The 15,924-nt window shown below is 38.5% G+C and overlaps 1 protein-coding gene across 1 annotated transcript in view; it reads left to right on the plus strand.

Moving 5' to 3' along the window:
• LOC122795078 (collagen alpha-3(IX) chain-like) overlaps positions 1-15,924 on the plus strand; it is a 167,433-nt gene that overhangs the window by 65,038 nt on the left and 86,471 nt on the right. The gene's annotated exons all lie outside the window — the stretch shown is intronic.

Consider the following 15,924-nt stretch of genomic DNA (forward strand, 5'->3'; position numbering starts at 1 on the left):
TGTATTGCTTTGTTCACAACTCCAAAAGCAATCATCTTTCTTCCTTCCATCACTGAAAATTGGCTTGGGTTGAGACAATTAATGTGCAAGATTCTCATTTTTAATTCCCTAATCAGGTCTTATTTACCAACAAGATGAGTTAGATCCCATACCACCTTCCAGGCTCCTTCAATATTTGAGCCCCCCCCCCCCAGCTTGTACCAGGAGACTGGTTTCATAATAAATCACTAGTAATCAGCATTTCTTTGTGTGATCACTAGCTGTGTAACTGCTGATGTTTTCCCAGGAAAGTTGAATTGCCATTTCTCTGGGGAATTCTCCTTTCCCCATGACTGTGCAACCTCTGAGTTTGAGGACATAAGTCATGGTGGAGTGGGGTGCAGCAATATTACCCCCAAAAAACACTTTTTGTGTGTTTTATTGATTTAGAATGGTGTTCATAGTCCAATGTTCTGCTCACTTATGATTGTAGTTTCATGAAGTGGTCACAAATTAGTCGGTGTCATGTCAGGGCACTATTGACCAAATGTTCTGAAGTTCCCTAATTGTGACAGTAACCTTTTTTTCCAACATATGATACATAGAACTACCTCTTTTCTTGTAGATCTCAATTTATTACAGCCATCAAATTTGTGTGCCTGATTTCTTCTATTTTTTATTAATTCAAGAATAGTGGAACATTGAATATGGATGTATTATTGATATCAGTTGATACTGCTTGTTTGTACAGGGGTTTCAGATCGTATCATTCCTAATTCAGATGATCTACCTTGAGAGATTGGTTAAATAACTTCATCACATTCCTTCATGCTTCCTACTTTCCTTATTTCCCTATCTTTCTTGGAAATTGTTACTCATCTTTTGTATTCAAATAAGACGATGAAGCTTGGGTGTTCATTTAAGTCATTTATTACACAAAAATACATCAGGATGGAGGATAGGAACATAAAACTCAAATGAACTAACTAATTGACTGACTGCTACACACATACATACTTTCATTCTGACTGATCACTCAAAATGGCACTGTAGCTTGCACATGCTCAGTACTTATATGCACATGCCCATGGACCGGAATGGCTCTTAAAGATACAACACACACTCTGATCTACATCCTACTTCTTTGACTAATCTGTCCTTCGAATGAAAATGACAATTGGATAAGGATGCAAATTATACTGACATATGCAAATAATAACAATCACGTCCAGGTTGCTATGCATTTGGAATTAACTCTTGAGATATGACCTCACCTATAAATGTAATAATTAGAACTGAGTTTAGCAACAGGGACAGTCACTGGGGAATGTTCTTCTTCAGGATTTTCAGAGATACTTTGAGGAACAGAAACAGACGACAAAAAAATGTTCTCTGGAAAAGGAAAATTAGACAAATCACTCTGAGAATTGGAGTCTTTATTACAGGCAAGGTGCTGTAGCACTGGCTTGGACAGCAGTAGTAAATGTTTCAGATTCTGCCTGAATTCCATCCCTTGCGACTTAATGATGTACGATCTCGGTTCCTCACACAAACACTTTACAAGTCCTATGTGGTGAAATCCTTTCATTGTCTGCATCCTCACTATCTCTCCTTCTTTTAATGGATTTAAAGGCTTGCTACTTTTATCGGGTTCCTATTACAAGACTGAAGATGCATTCTTTTGAATGCGTCTTGGTCGAATTCTTCTTCTTCTTTCGACTGCTCCCATCAGGGGTCACCACAGCAGATCAACTGTTTCCATTTCTTCCTGTCCTCTGTATCTTGCTCTTTCACACCAACCACCTGCATGTCCTCTCTCACCGCACCCATAAACCTTATCTTAGGTCTTCCTCTTTTCCTGTTACCTGGCAGCTTCATCCTTATCATCTTTTTCCCAATATACTCTGCATCTCTCCTCAGCACATGTCCAAACCAACATAATCTTGCCTCTCTGGCTTTGTCTCCAAACCTTCCAACCTGGGCTGACCCTCTAATATACTTATTCCTAATCCTGTCCATCCTCATCACACCCAGTGCAAATCTTAACATCTTCATCTCTGCCACGTCAAGCTCTGACTCCTGCCTTTTTGTCATTCCCACTGTCTCCAACCCATATAACATAGCTGGTCTCACTACCCTCTTGTAGATCTTCCCTTTCACTCTTACTAGTACTCGTCTGTCACAAATCACTCGTGACACTCTTTTCCACCCACTCCATCCTGCCTGTACTCTCTTCTTCACCTCTCTTCCACACTCACCATTACTCTGAACTGTTGATCCTAAGTATTTAAACTCATCCACCTTCGCCACCTTTACTCCCTGCATCCTCACCATTCCTCTATCCTCCCTCTCATTCACACACATATATTCTGTCTTAGTCCTGCTGACCTTCATTCCTCTTCTCTCTAGAGCATATCTCCACCTCTCCTGGGTCTCCTCCACCTGTTCCCTACAGTCACTACAGATCATAATGTCATCTGAAAACATCATAGTCCACGGGACTCCTGTCAGATCTTGTCTGTCAACCTGTCCATCACCATTAAAAATAAGAAAGGGCTCAGAGCTGATCCTTGATGTAATCCCACCTCCACCTTAAACGCATCCGTCACTCCCACCGCAGACCTCACCGCTATCACACTACCTTCGTACATATCCTGTACCACTCTTACATACTTCTCTGACACTCCCGACTTCCTCATACAAAACCACAACTCCTCTTTAGGCACCCTGTCATATGCTTTCTCTAAATCCACAAAGACACAATGCAACTCCTTCTGACCTTCTCTGTACTTCTCCATCAACACTCTCAAAGCAAACATCGCATCTGTAGTGCTCTTTCCTGGCATGAAACCATACTACTGATCACTAATCATCACTTCCCTTCTTAACCTAGCTTGCACTACTCTTTCCCCTAACTTCATGCTATGACTGATTAATGTAATCCCTCTGTAGTTACCACAGCTTTGCACATCACCCTTATTCTTAAAAATCGGTACCAAAATACTTTTTCTCCATTCCTCAGGCATCCTCTCACTTCCCAAGATTTCATTAAACAATCTAGTTAAAAACTCCACTGCCATTTCACCTAAACACCTCCATGCTTCCACAGATATGTCATCTGGACCAACAGCCTTTCCGTTCTTCATCCTCTTCATAGCTATCCTTACTTCCCCCTTGCTAATCCACTGCACTTCATGATTCACTATCCACACATCATCCAACCTTCTCTCTCTCTCATTCTCTTCATTCATCAGCCCCTCAAAGTACTCTTTCCATCTGCTCAACACACTCTCCTCACTTGTGAGTACATTTCCCTCATTATCCTTTATCACCATTACCTGCTGCACATCTTTACTAGCTCAGTCCCTCTGTCTAGCCAGTTGGTACAGGTCCTTTTCTCCCTCCTTAGTGTCCAACCGTTTATACAACTCGTCATATGCCTTATCCTTAGCCTTTGCCACCTCTCTCTTTGCCATACACCTCCTCTCCTTATACTCTTGTCTACTTTCTTCATCTCTCTGACAATCCCACTTCTTCTTCGCCAACTTCTTTCTCTGTTTACTCTACTGTACTTCTTCATTCCACCACCAGGTCTCCTTGTCCTCCTTCCTCTTTCCAAATTGTACACCAAGCACCTTTCTAGCCATCACTCTTACTAGCTCTGCTGTAGTTACCCAGCTATTCGGTAACTCTTCACTGCCACCCAGTACCTGTCTTAACTCTTCCCTGAACATCACATCACAATTACCATTTTTCAATTTCCACCATTTGATCCTTGGTGCTGCCCTCACACTCATCCTCCTCTTCTTGATCACCAATCATCTCTTGCATTCTGCATTTTAATTCATTTAAATTGAATCTTCATTGTTAATTGTTTAATTGGTCAATGCTTCTTATTGGTTAATTTCCATTTGAAAATGTATTTAACATAGCCTTTGGGACAGTACATGCCTATCTGATGAAGTTTGTAAGACGAAAATGTAAGGGGAACTGTTTTTACAATGTTTATGTGCTTGATGTGCTTTGTGCTTTTAAACCACTGTGTTCATGTGCATTTTGGATTAAACTTCTGTTGAGTGGCCCAGCTGATTTCCGGTGCCTTTCTACAGGTTATTAGTAACTTTTTGGGCATTTTCAACCACTTTTATACATTTACTGATGTAATATAGACCCATTTTATCATAGCAGGACTTTTGGGACAAATGCTTCTTTAAGAGTTTGGCTTTTGCTGCTTTGTTGTTTTAGCACTTGGAATTAAGAAATTCTTACTGATTGGTAGTGTGTTTCTGGTTTGTGTCAGTATTAGCCGCTGGGCAGGCAAACCAAGTTGATTGCCACAAGGAATGTTTCTGAGATTTAAGAGATTTAGAAAAACATCTAATGTAAAATGTAATTATCTTCAGACAACAAAAATACTTCTGTCCCTTGTTCCTCATGCTCTAGTCTCTTAAGTACATGCTATACTCTTATGGATAGCTCACCCATGAGTATTATAAATAGTTTTGTGGACAGGGGGCTTCCTTTTCTTGGACCCCTACAAATGCCCCCTTCATGAGAGAGTGCACCATTTACAGAGACCACAAAAGTGAAATTACAGTCTAATGTTCTTAATGGTGCTACTAAGTTATTATCAATCCCCCATTCTCATTCTACACCTGTTTATGTCAACAGAATGATCCCTGCCTCATAGATTCAACTTCTCAGATAAAAGAAGCTAAGCCCATCCCACATCAGTAATATGTCTTACTCCCTACTGAAATAAGTCTGTCCCCGATGAATTAATATTAGAAGTACTTTGTTCACCCTTCTTAAGAGATCTTTAGATAAAAATGTAAGAATGTGGACTAATTAACTAGCTTGGTTAGAAATTTCCAATTTTGATTAGCTCTTCTCTGTTTTTTTGGGACAACTGTTATGATATAGTTAACAAAAAATGGGAAATGCTGTATTCTAATTGTATATGGATGAATAAATTGAGGAGTTCAATAGTGAGTCTGTGCCTTCCTTTTTTTATAAATGTCAGGAAACCATCAGGATTAGCAGACATATTTGAGAGAATAGCTCTTTACACTTACAGAATTCTTAATCTCTATGCAAAAAATGCTTCAATTGTTAGTGTAAGGAAGAAAGATCAGGAGAACGTCTTCCCCAGTTATGACATGGTAGCATATTTTGCTGGTATACAAATGGGAATAATAATTTTTAAACTCTGTGTTGTAATTAAGTTATCCATCAGAATTAGTGAGCCCTCTTCTTGTGACCTTATAGCTATTCTTTCATAATTTCTTTGTTGCTTGAATTTCCATGCTATAAATGTTGGATTATTTTCACCATAAAACCACCAAATGCCACCATTTCATATTAAAAGCTTTGTTTCTGTCAATGAAATTGATCGTTTAATTTAGCCTTCAGACTAAGTTCATCTATACAATCGGCTTTTCCCAGTTAGGGGTCGCCACAGCAGAACTCCGGTCCGCTAATGATTGGCAGTAGATTTTTACAGTGCTGAGGTGCCAGCTCGACGCCCAACCTTCAACGAAGGCTCGTCTATACAGTAATTCACGTTATATTGATTGAACTAAGCTCTTAACCTCTGCATAAAAGCATACTTTTCCCTTACATGTATACACTTCATTAAGAAGTGCCTGCTCTCATCTTCCTCAGACATCAAACTGTCTCTCACTGCCTTACTTCTACCCACCCTGAACAATCTCATGCTAGTTTGCTGTTTTAGGTTTGTTATCAGACTTGGTTAACTAAATCTCTGAATCTTCAGATGTAAATTCTACCACAACTGGAGCATAATCCAACAGGACCGTTTCTTTTATCTCTGTTGTGGACGTATCACTCTCATTTTCATCCTTTGTAAGGACCAGGTCAGTTCTGCTGGTTTGTATACTGCTAGCTATTATAATCGGTTCTGCTGGTTTGTATACTGCTAGCTATTATAATCGGTTCTGCTGGTTTGTATACTGCTAGCTATTATAATCAGTTCTGCTGGTTTGTATACTGCTATCTATTATAATCGGTTCTGCTGGTTTGTATACTGCTAGCTATTATAATCGGTTCTGCTGGTTTGTATACTACTATCTATTATAATCGGTTCTGCTGGTTTGTATACTGCTAGCTATTATAATCGGTTCTGCTGGTTTATATACTGCTAGCTATTATAATTGGTTCTGCTGGTTTGTATACTGCTAGCTATTATAATCAGTTCTGCTGGTTTGTATACTGCTAGCTATTATAATCGGTTCTGCTGGTTTGTATACTGCTAGCTATTATAATCAGTTCTGCTGGTTTGTATACTGCTAGCTATTATAATCGGTTCTGCTGCTTTGTATACTGCTAGCTATTATAATCGGTTCTGCTGGTTTGTATACTGCTAGCTATTATAATCGGTTCTGCTGGTTTGTATACTGCTAGCTATTATAATTGGTTCTGCTGGTTTGTATAATGCTAGCTATTATAATCGGTTCTGCTGGTTTGTATACTGCTATCTATTATAATCGGTTCTGCTGGTTTGTATACTGCTATCTATTATAATCGGTTCTGCTGGTTTGTATACTGCTAGCTATTATAATCGGTTCTGCTGGTTTGTATACTGCTAACTATTATAATCGGTTCTGCTGGTTTGTATACTGCTAGCTATTATAATCGGTTTTGCTGGTTTGTATACTGATGGCTATTATAATCGGTTCTGCTGGTTTGTATACTGTTATTTATTATAATTGGTTCTGCTGGTTTGTATACAGTTATCTATTATAATCGGTTCTACTGGTTTGTATACTGCTAGCTATTATAATCGGTTCTGCTGGTTTGTATACTGCTAGCTATTATAATCGGTTCTGCTGGTTTGTATACTGCTAGCTATTATAATCAGTTCTGCTGGTTTGTATACTGCTAGCTATTATAATCGGAATGCCTGTGTGAGGTATATGCCACCGCAGATCAGGCCAACCATTCTCATGCATATATGGAATACTGTCAGCCCTGCATTGGAATGAAAGTTATTTATTTACAAAACATGTATGACTTGCAGTTTGCAATTATATAAAAATTACGGCACAAAATGGACTGATACCACTCGAGTTGATGTTTCTCCCACTCTTTAAAAAATTCCATAAGCTACTCCATATTGTTTTAACTGGGGACATAAATATTTGCAACCATGTATTGCTGAGAGTTAAGTCTTCCTAACAAGATAAGCAACCCAGCATTACAACTACAAAAAGCCCCCACCATGTGTATAATTATTTTAATAAGGGTGACGAATCCTTCCTACCCCCAACCTGTTTTATGGTTTCCCTCTAGTCACTCAGCAGTTTAAGCATTGACTGTAGGTGATTTAGTCACATTGATTAATGTGGATGTGACACCTTGAACCCATGTAAAAATGGGAAAAGGGGGTTGGAAGATGATGATGATGGCAATAACATAGTCACATGGACATTCTTATTTAATGTATTCATTATTTTTATCTTAGTCTCTCATAAATAAGGTATATCACATCTCTCTCCCTATGCAACCGTTAGAATATCTTCTCTCTTCTACTATTTGTTCAGTGATTTAAGAAAACCATTGCTGGTAACTGGTCCATAACCTTGCTAAACCAGTCCCCTCATCAAATAAAGAGTATGGGAAAGCTACTGAACCATGTCCATTACAATGTACAGATTGTGCAAAGTAAGGGTTTTGTCTATACCCAGATAGTCTAACATTAATGCTTATATAAATGGAGACGCCCAATCCAGTGACAAGATTACCCATCATGGCCCCAATCTCACATCTTCTAGAATAACCAGAACATAGGTAATTCCATTTTAGCATGGTAAAGGTAAATGGTGATGAGGTAAACTAATACTTTCACACAGTCAAAACACAGATGCCAAACAGAAAGTAGAACAAAGGCATATTCAGCATTCTTTAACCATCTAACTAATAAGAAAAACAGGATTAATAATATTACATTTTTCAACATTCTTAGGCTTCTAAATTATACAAATAATTTCATTAATATAAGAAATTTCAAGTAATTAAGTTACATGGGTTTCTACATTGCACCATAATCATAAAAAGACCAACATATATATTAAGATGCCATTAATTTAGGTCTATAAGAAGAAACATGCTAAAAATCTTTCTATCAAAGAATAGAATAATAAATATTTAAGTAAAAGAATCTGATCATATTATGGTGTTGTGGAAGCAGAACAGGTAAAAGTTAACTAGTAAAACAAGATAGTTCTAAAGTTATTTTGCCTCAGGTTTATCCACACAATGTAATTGTTCAACTGACAGATTACAGTAGGATGTGAGTTGTATGACGTTCACAGTTCATTCCTTAATGAAAGATCATGGTTCTCTATCAGAGATGGTTCAGGCAGCCCAATCATCATCACATTCACACTAGGTGCATTCCTCTCATCTGTTCCCGTTTTGGAGGAACATTCCTATTTTGAGGCCTGATTTGACCGTGTGCATGACATACCTGTATGAAGACATGTCTGTATGCTCATGCTCGATTTACCTCTTTACATAATTTTCTAAATCCCACCTCATCACATGTGATATTTGAAGCTGTCTAGTACAAATAAAACTATAGTACATGATCAATATACTAGTGACACCAATAATTTAAAGAGGATACACATCTTACATCTGCTTTTCCTACAAACAAAACTAAACGTTAAATGTCAAAATTTTGTAGTATGGTTCATTAGAGTTTATAGATTTTACACTGTCTCTTTGATAATGTGCTTATATTTTTTCTGACAATTTTGTCACTCTGTTTTTTAAACATGGATTCAATTCTTTATCTCTGTTTGAAATGAAAATTATATGATAATAACATATCCAGAATTTTTGGCTAGTTGTAAATATTTTTCAGGGACCTTTATTCCTGTTTTCAATGTTAACAGATTGAGAGTTATGACTATGGCGCCTGTTTTCTAATTCCATATTTTCCTTTTATTTAAAGTCATTGATTAATATGTAGCATCCATTTCGGGTGTACTACACTTCCAATTGATTTCAAGTATTTGCAGGTTATCACAAGAAACCATGGTAAAATCTTTTACATCCAAGAAGTATTGCTGTTACTTTAAATCAAAGCTATGACAGGTCTTTGCTTTACTCACAGCTAGAAACAAAAACTGTGATAGGAGTAGTGTTTTTTGCATGAACTGTCAGAACCACGTCTTTGCAGTGTTCAGTTTAAGTTGATTTTCTGATAACCATATATGTATGGCTTCTAAATCATCAGCCAGGGGATAAATACAAGCCATTTTTCTCCTAAGAGAAGGAAAAGTACATCCAAGTGTCACCAGTGTAATGATGGCATGCTAAATCAGTGGTTTTCAACCCCTGGTCTGTGGACCAGGTTTGGTTAGCAGAAGTTTCCTGCAGGTCCACAGAGCTGGATCCAGCACTAGGCAACCAAGGCAGTCGCCTGGTCTGGGGACTGACATATTTACTTTTAATATTAAAAAAATATATTTTTTAAGGGTGTTCTTCTCTAAAAACATCCTTTGTATCTGGCTGCATCATATGTCATCATTGCACAAACCTGTTCCTTTCTGTGTTCTGTGCATGCAGAATTTAAATACAAAAATAAGAGCTCCCAGCTGCGGTGGTCCTCATGCTACTTCCATGGACTGACGGGATGTTCCTCAAGCTGCTTCTGCAGGTGTGTGCTGCAGACCACAAAGACAGAATTGTAAGGAGTCTGTCTGTTGTGTGTGTGTGTGTGTGTGTTTGTGTGTGTGTGTGTGTGTGTGTGTGTGTGTGTGTGTGTGTGTGTGTGTGTGTGTGTGTGTGTGTGTGTGTGTGTGTGAATTCCTTTAAAAATGCACCTGAAACTCAACTGTTTGCCAGCTTGGTGGCTGGAATACACGGCATTGTTCCACGGTTGATAGTGTAGGACGACTATGATTTATTAGCATTTCTCACTTAGTATACTCCATTTCTAAGGTTACACTATGTATCTATCTCTTTCTCAATTGGTGAGATTACTGTGTTGGCATACAACACTCAAGCAGCAATCATTTTAATTGGTTCCTTATAAATAATGTTTTTTATTTCTGCCTCAGCGGTCTCCAAAATAATTTTCCTATTTTCAGTGGCCCCAAGTGTAAAAAAGGTTGCAAACCACTTTGCTAAACCCTTTTCCCTCAGTAAGGAAGCATATATACTGTGAACAACTTAGGGCCCAAAACAGCACTCTGTGGTGTTCCACATTTGGTATCAAATGCAGATGAAGAACAGACCTAATGAGCTTGGTTAGACAGATACAAGATATGGTCTACTATGTCAAATGCAACACAGAACTACAATAGGACCAACACTATAACAGAAATGGCAGTTTAGAGATCGGTCAGTATTTATTTAAGTCATTTGACTCTAAATATTGCTTCTTAAGGTCTGGGATAGCCAATGCCTCCTTCAAAGCTAGAGAAAAACTCCCATCCCTCAAAGAAGTAGCCAAAATCCAGCAAATTAAGGACCCAGTACATCAGAGCTGGCAAGTTCCAGCCTAGAAAGACATGAGTTTGATCTGCACATTGTTGCTCACAAGATAGAGACTGTAGTCATGAACCCATTAAAATCTGGAATACTAAACAACAACCACCAAGCCACACTTGGGGTCTGCTGGGGGAAGAGCAGATCTAATGGAAGCCAATTTGTCAGTGAAGAATCAAGCAGCAGATTCACATTCAGGATGGATAAGTCTCTTCTGATGGATGAACAAGATGGGCTGTACAGCCTTTCAAATATTGGAAGAGGGCAGCTGGGTGATTAGCCCCAGAAGTGGTTTCTGTAGGCAAAAAGTCTAATGTCTTGCAGGAAATATCTGCTTGGTAGATACTGTAATGCTCATCAAGCTCAATCGTGTCACTCCATAGTCCCACCTGTCACCACTGATGCTTCAACCTGCACCTTGCTCAATGTAGGCTGTGAAGAGAATGCTCAAACCACAATTTGTAACTCTTTGTTGTGGCAGAGGAGCATGGCCTATGGCCAGGAAGTAATAATAACTTTATGCCAAGGCATTAGCAAACTCAGAGCAACCCTCCGCAAGAAACTGAGGAGTTCATTAGTAAAAAACATTACTACTGTCACCACTCACCAATGACATTATGTTCTACTCTCAATTTAAGACTGAGAGGACTAAGGTAAGTTAAGCTAAGCCCAACGTGTACAATGAAGTCATCTGTCCAAAAACTGGGTTCGATCTCCAGATTCCTGCAACCACTTCCATCAAAAAGACCTTGTCCAAAGTGCAAACAGATTTATGTGTTGCAAACCATTCATGATACAATTAAATTCATGAGCAAGAGACACCATTTCATCATCAACCCAGATATTGACTTCACCCAACAAACCAAAGTGTCAGTGTCCCTAGAATGAGTCAACAAGGGAATTAATAAACTCCTGAAGGAATGTTCTTACACTACTTGGTGGTCAATAGATAAAGAGAAACCTAAATGTTGGTCCTTTAACCAATAGATATTTGAAGGTGTTGGTCTCTTTTAGTATCCACTTTGTTCAGCCTCAATTTATTGATCCTACCCCTCCTAGGACCATACTACTCAACCCCTTAGCACAAGAAATCTGGATAAAGCCTGAAACAGTGGAAGTACAAAGGCCCAAAAATAGGGACATATTTTAAATACTGCTCTTCTAAACTTAGAAAGTTGCTGAAATAATACGTTTTGGGTTATCATGTATTTTCTGAAGAACATAAAGTCTGAACTCATATGTGTATCATTATTTAGTGATTTCAATTCTCAGTTATTTGCCACAAAACCACAAAATCTGGCCAACTGAGTTCTTTGCCTAGGGTAATGCATAACCAAATGAAGTACCATTTTGTGAACTTGGTGTATGTAGTGAGTAAGATAATGAGGTACATCATATTACAAACCACATGATCTTACCAGCATGTTGGTGTGAGTGTGATCTGCCAGTACATAGAACGTAGGCTGCCATTGGTTGTGAGGAATTAACATTAAAATCTCAGTGATGACTACTGCACTATCTAGCAGGCACGTAATGCTTTCTCATCTAGTTGAATTAGACTGTGACTCTAGCAGAGTTAAAAACTTTGCATGCGTTTTTCCTTTCTGCCCGTGGTAAACAGAACTGGATGAGGGTCACCATGGTGATGAAGATGAAGATGAAGATGAATAGCCCTGGAAAAAGGGGTAGACTGGAGCTGCTGTTCCTCAGTAATCTCAAACTCACTAATCCAAATACATGTACCTATAAAGCGACTGCAGAGTCCAATTACCCAGCTTAAGGAAAACAAAATGCATTACCACAGAATAATATGACAAGGTGTCTTACATTTTCAGTAAGATATCTTTATCAAAGTAGAAGCTGGCTCTAGTCTAAATGTGATTCAGTTTCATAGCTATGATTTATGAATTTATAATCATTGTCATTCTACTGTGTATTACATGTTCCACATTGTAACTTGATGGAGAAGACTCACTTCTGTGGTATCCGTTACTACCTGAAATAAATTGGTATCGATTGAAAATGTTTAAAGGCTGCCATCTTCCATTACTCATTTACAATAACAGTGTTTTTTAAAAACTAAGTAACCATTTTAATTTTTTTTAAGCATGTATCATCTAGTTGATGGATCGATAGCTCCTGTAACTGCATCCAGTCAGCCCCTTATGGCAAAAATTAAGAAGAATGCCCTCTGCTTTATTCTTTCCTGACAAAGAAGTCCATTCATTCCTCAGATGGCAAGCTTGCTCTTCCTGTGGGATGGCCTACCATCTCCCCAGTGGAGTAGCTCCTCCCTGTTGGTGGCCCTCCAAGCTCTGCTGGATTCTGTCAGTATGATGAACATACCTCCACATGCTGTATTTTCTGGTATGTGCATCTGCCCAATAGCAATATGAGCTTTCTAAGCTCATTCTTCAAACAAGCAACACCCAGTGGTCTTGATAGGTGCCAGCAAAGTAGCAAGCCAAAGCTATGGGTGAGTCAGTAGCAGCCATTCACTCCCATCATTCTCAGGCCAGCTCCAAATGATGTCTGAGCTAGTACTCAAACCTGAGTCACCTCTGCACCATACTCAGGGACTTATTCCTCTATGACACAGACCTGGCTAACATTTTAAAATCTTGATAGGTTCATAGATTAGTACTAGGCTAACTGCCCTTGTGGGCCAGTTTCAGCCTAGCCAATTACCCCATGTGAGAATCAAACCCTGCACCTTATATTTGTAAGGTAAACACCTTAACCATTATGCCAACCTTCCACCATAGTAAGCCATAATACAGTTTTTCCAGTTCTGATATATCCTGTTAGGAAGGTGGTATCTCCATGCACTTGTACAGCTAAGTTATAATTAATGGTCGATAAAACATAATACCTTGGATTTTAAGATACTGCACAGCTATAAAAAGTTTCCATGATCTGCATTTAATGAATTCATGATCAGAAACTACAAAAACGTGTCTTCATTCTTCTGCATCTCTTACTGAAATATGACAGACTGGATAAAGAGACTACACTTAATAGACTGTGCAGCTTTTGTAGCCTGCTATAGTTTAAGGGCGGATATCTGAGTATTGCCTAAAGGATAAATTCTAGTACAACACTCAAACCTGAAACTGGTTAATATGCCCAGATTTGTCAGTTGTCAGATCAATAGCTGGCAGAACTTCAAAAGAAAGAGCTAGAATCAAAGGAATAAACTTGGCTAGAGAGGACAGTGTCATCACTATTGAAGAACAGAAGTCAGTTCTTGCCATTTGTCTCAAAAATATTCAGATGCGTGTCTACATCTAATACAAATATCAGGGCTATACTGCTTAACACTGCATGGCCATGTACTCGTTCACCTTTTTTTCAAAATGCAAACACATATTTATGAAAAAAATATTTAAGACATTGTGTTTTCCAGGTATGTTAGTATTGCATAATCACGTCAGTGTTCTTGTTACCTTATTCAGAAAATTCTAGCAATAAGGTTATTTCCTTCCTGAGATTTAAGATTGAAAAATGAAAATGTGTTAAAGTTTAATCCATATAAGACTGTGTTATTCTGCATTTTAATTCCTTGTAATTGTCCTACAAGACATAGAACTGAGACTTATGGAATAAGTATATGATTTTGGAGTATTCCTTATCACTGAATAAACATTGAAGGATTAGGTGTCAGCCATTATTTCACCACCTTTTTTCAGAAGATCATGTTTCATATGTCATTTATTTTACAAAATGCGGTTGTCCTTATAGCTGGATCATTGCTGTGCATGAAATGCTGGATTGCTTGTGACAGAACCGCCATGCCTTCCATTGGAATAAAATGCTTCACAATACCTAGGGCTACAAGATATGTGTATAGCATGCTTGTCTTCAAAGTTAAGTACATTCTGACAGTATAGCAATAAATCCCATGCAAAATTATATTTACATTTTCATAACTGTTTTATTGCTGCTCTAACTCATAATGGAAACATGAAAATATAATAACAGGATCATAGTCTTGCTGAGCATAATCAATTTTATATCACTACAACCTACCACTTTAGTTCATAGGTAGGTACTAGGATATCTGCCCAAGGGCATTGAAATGATCCCAGGGGTAAATTTATGATCCCCATCCACTCGTCAAGATTTCTCTTGAAGAGAGTCAGTGAGGGGCTCTGCCTAACATAAACTGGGATTCTATTCCAGAACGAGGGAAGTATCTGGGACAGGAATCTATCCCTCCAGCATGTCCTGTTTATTGTGGTGCTGAGGTTTAATTCACTGGAGTGTTTGGCTCTAAGAGATTTGGTTTTCTTGAGGTGGAGCATGTCCATTAATTCCGGGTTGGACATGGCCTTATACATCAGGCAGAGATCACCTCTGAGCAGGCGGTAAGCAACCGAGTAGAGCTGGAGTTTCTTTAGTCATATAGCATCTGTTTGAGGCCCATGATCCTCTTGGTGAGGTACTTCTGTGGACTTTCCAGCTGTTGCAGGTGTCGAGTAAGGTACATTCCAAATGGAGCATTGTACTCTATTATGGGCCTAATGAGTGATGAGTAGAGGGGCACAATGACCTCTCTTGATCTAGATATGAACCCTTTTGTGATTAGGTGGGCTACACAGAAGAAATTTCTAACCACTTTGGCAATGTGATTATCAAAGGAGAGGGTGCTATCTACCTGGGTCCCCAGGTCCCTAATTACATCTTTTATACTTAGTGTATTCCTACCTATGCGATAATTCGTAGGCACTTTGTTTTTTCAAAAGGGGATGACTATGCATTTTTTGGCATTTAGGTTGAGGCCATGGTTTTGACACCAGGTATCTGTCTCTGTGAGACCCTTCTGGAGGATGTCTGTGTCTTGAACTTACAGCAGCTTTCCCCTTGTTATCATTTGTACTTTACAGTTTCTAAGCAGTTTTAATTAATTCAGACACCACAACCTCTCCCTTTAGGTTTTATAACAGTATTCATTCCCTCATATTCTTAATTCAGTAAAATGTAATGAAATCTGGATAACTGTAACTTCACCCACAATTTGTTCTTTAACCATTTATCTTTCCTGTGCCTCAAAATCCAGCAGGAACAGCTGTAATCCTGCATAACATTATTTATTATACCCATCTTTTTCCCTGTCATCTGCCATACTTTAAGGCCCCATTACCAAACAGGAAGGTTTACCCATACTACTGTACTGGGACAATGCACACTGCAGCCAGTCTGTGACCTCCCACATTCCATAATGCTTTCTATTACCAAACAGGTAGGTTTACTATTTTTTTTTTTGTGGTTTACATTTACCCATAGTACTGTTCTGGCACAATACACACTGTAGCCAATCTGTTACCTCACAGAAGATCACATTCCGTTATTGCTTCCTCCATCACTCATTTATGGCATTCCTGTTCATAATAATCCATATATTACTTTTAATTTCATTACAAATCT

The sequence above is a fragment of the Protopterus annectens genome, chromosome 2.part1 (assembly GCF_019279795.1).
Source record: "Protopterus annectens isolate FY-2018-M chromosome 2.part1, PAN1.0, whole genome shotgun sequence".
Taxonomy (NCBI): domain Eukaryota; kingdom Metazoa; phylum Chordata; order Ceratodontiformes; family Protopteridae; genus Protopterus; species Protopterus annectens.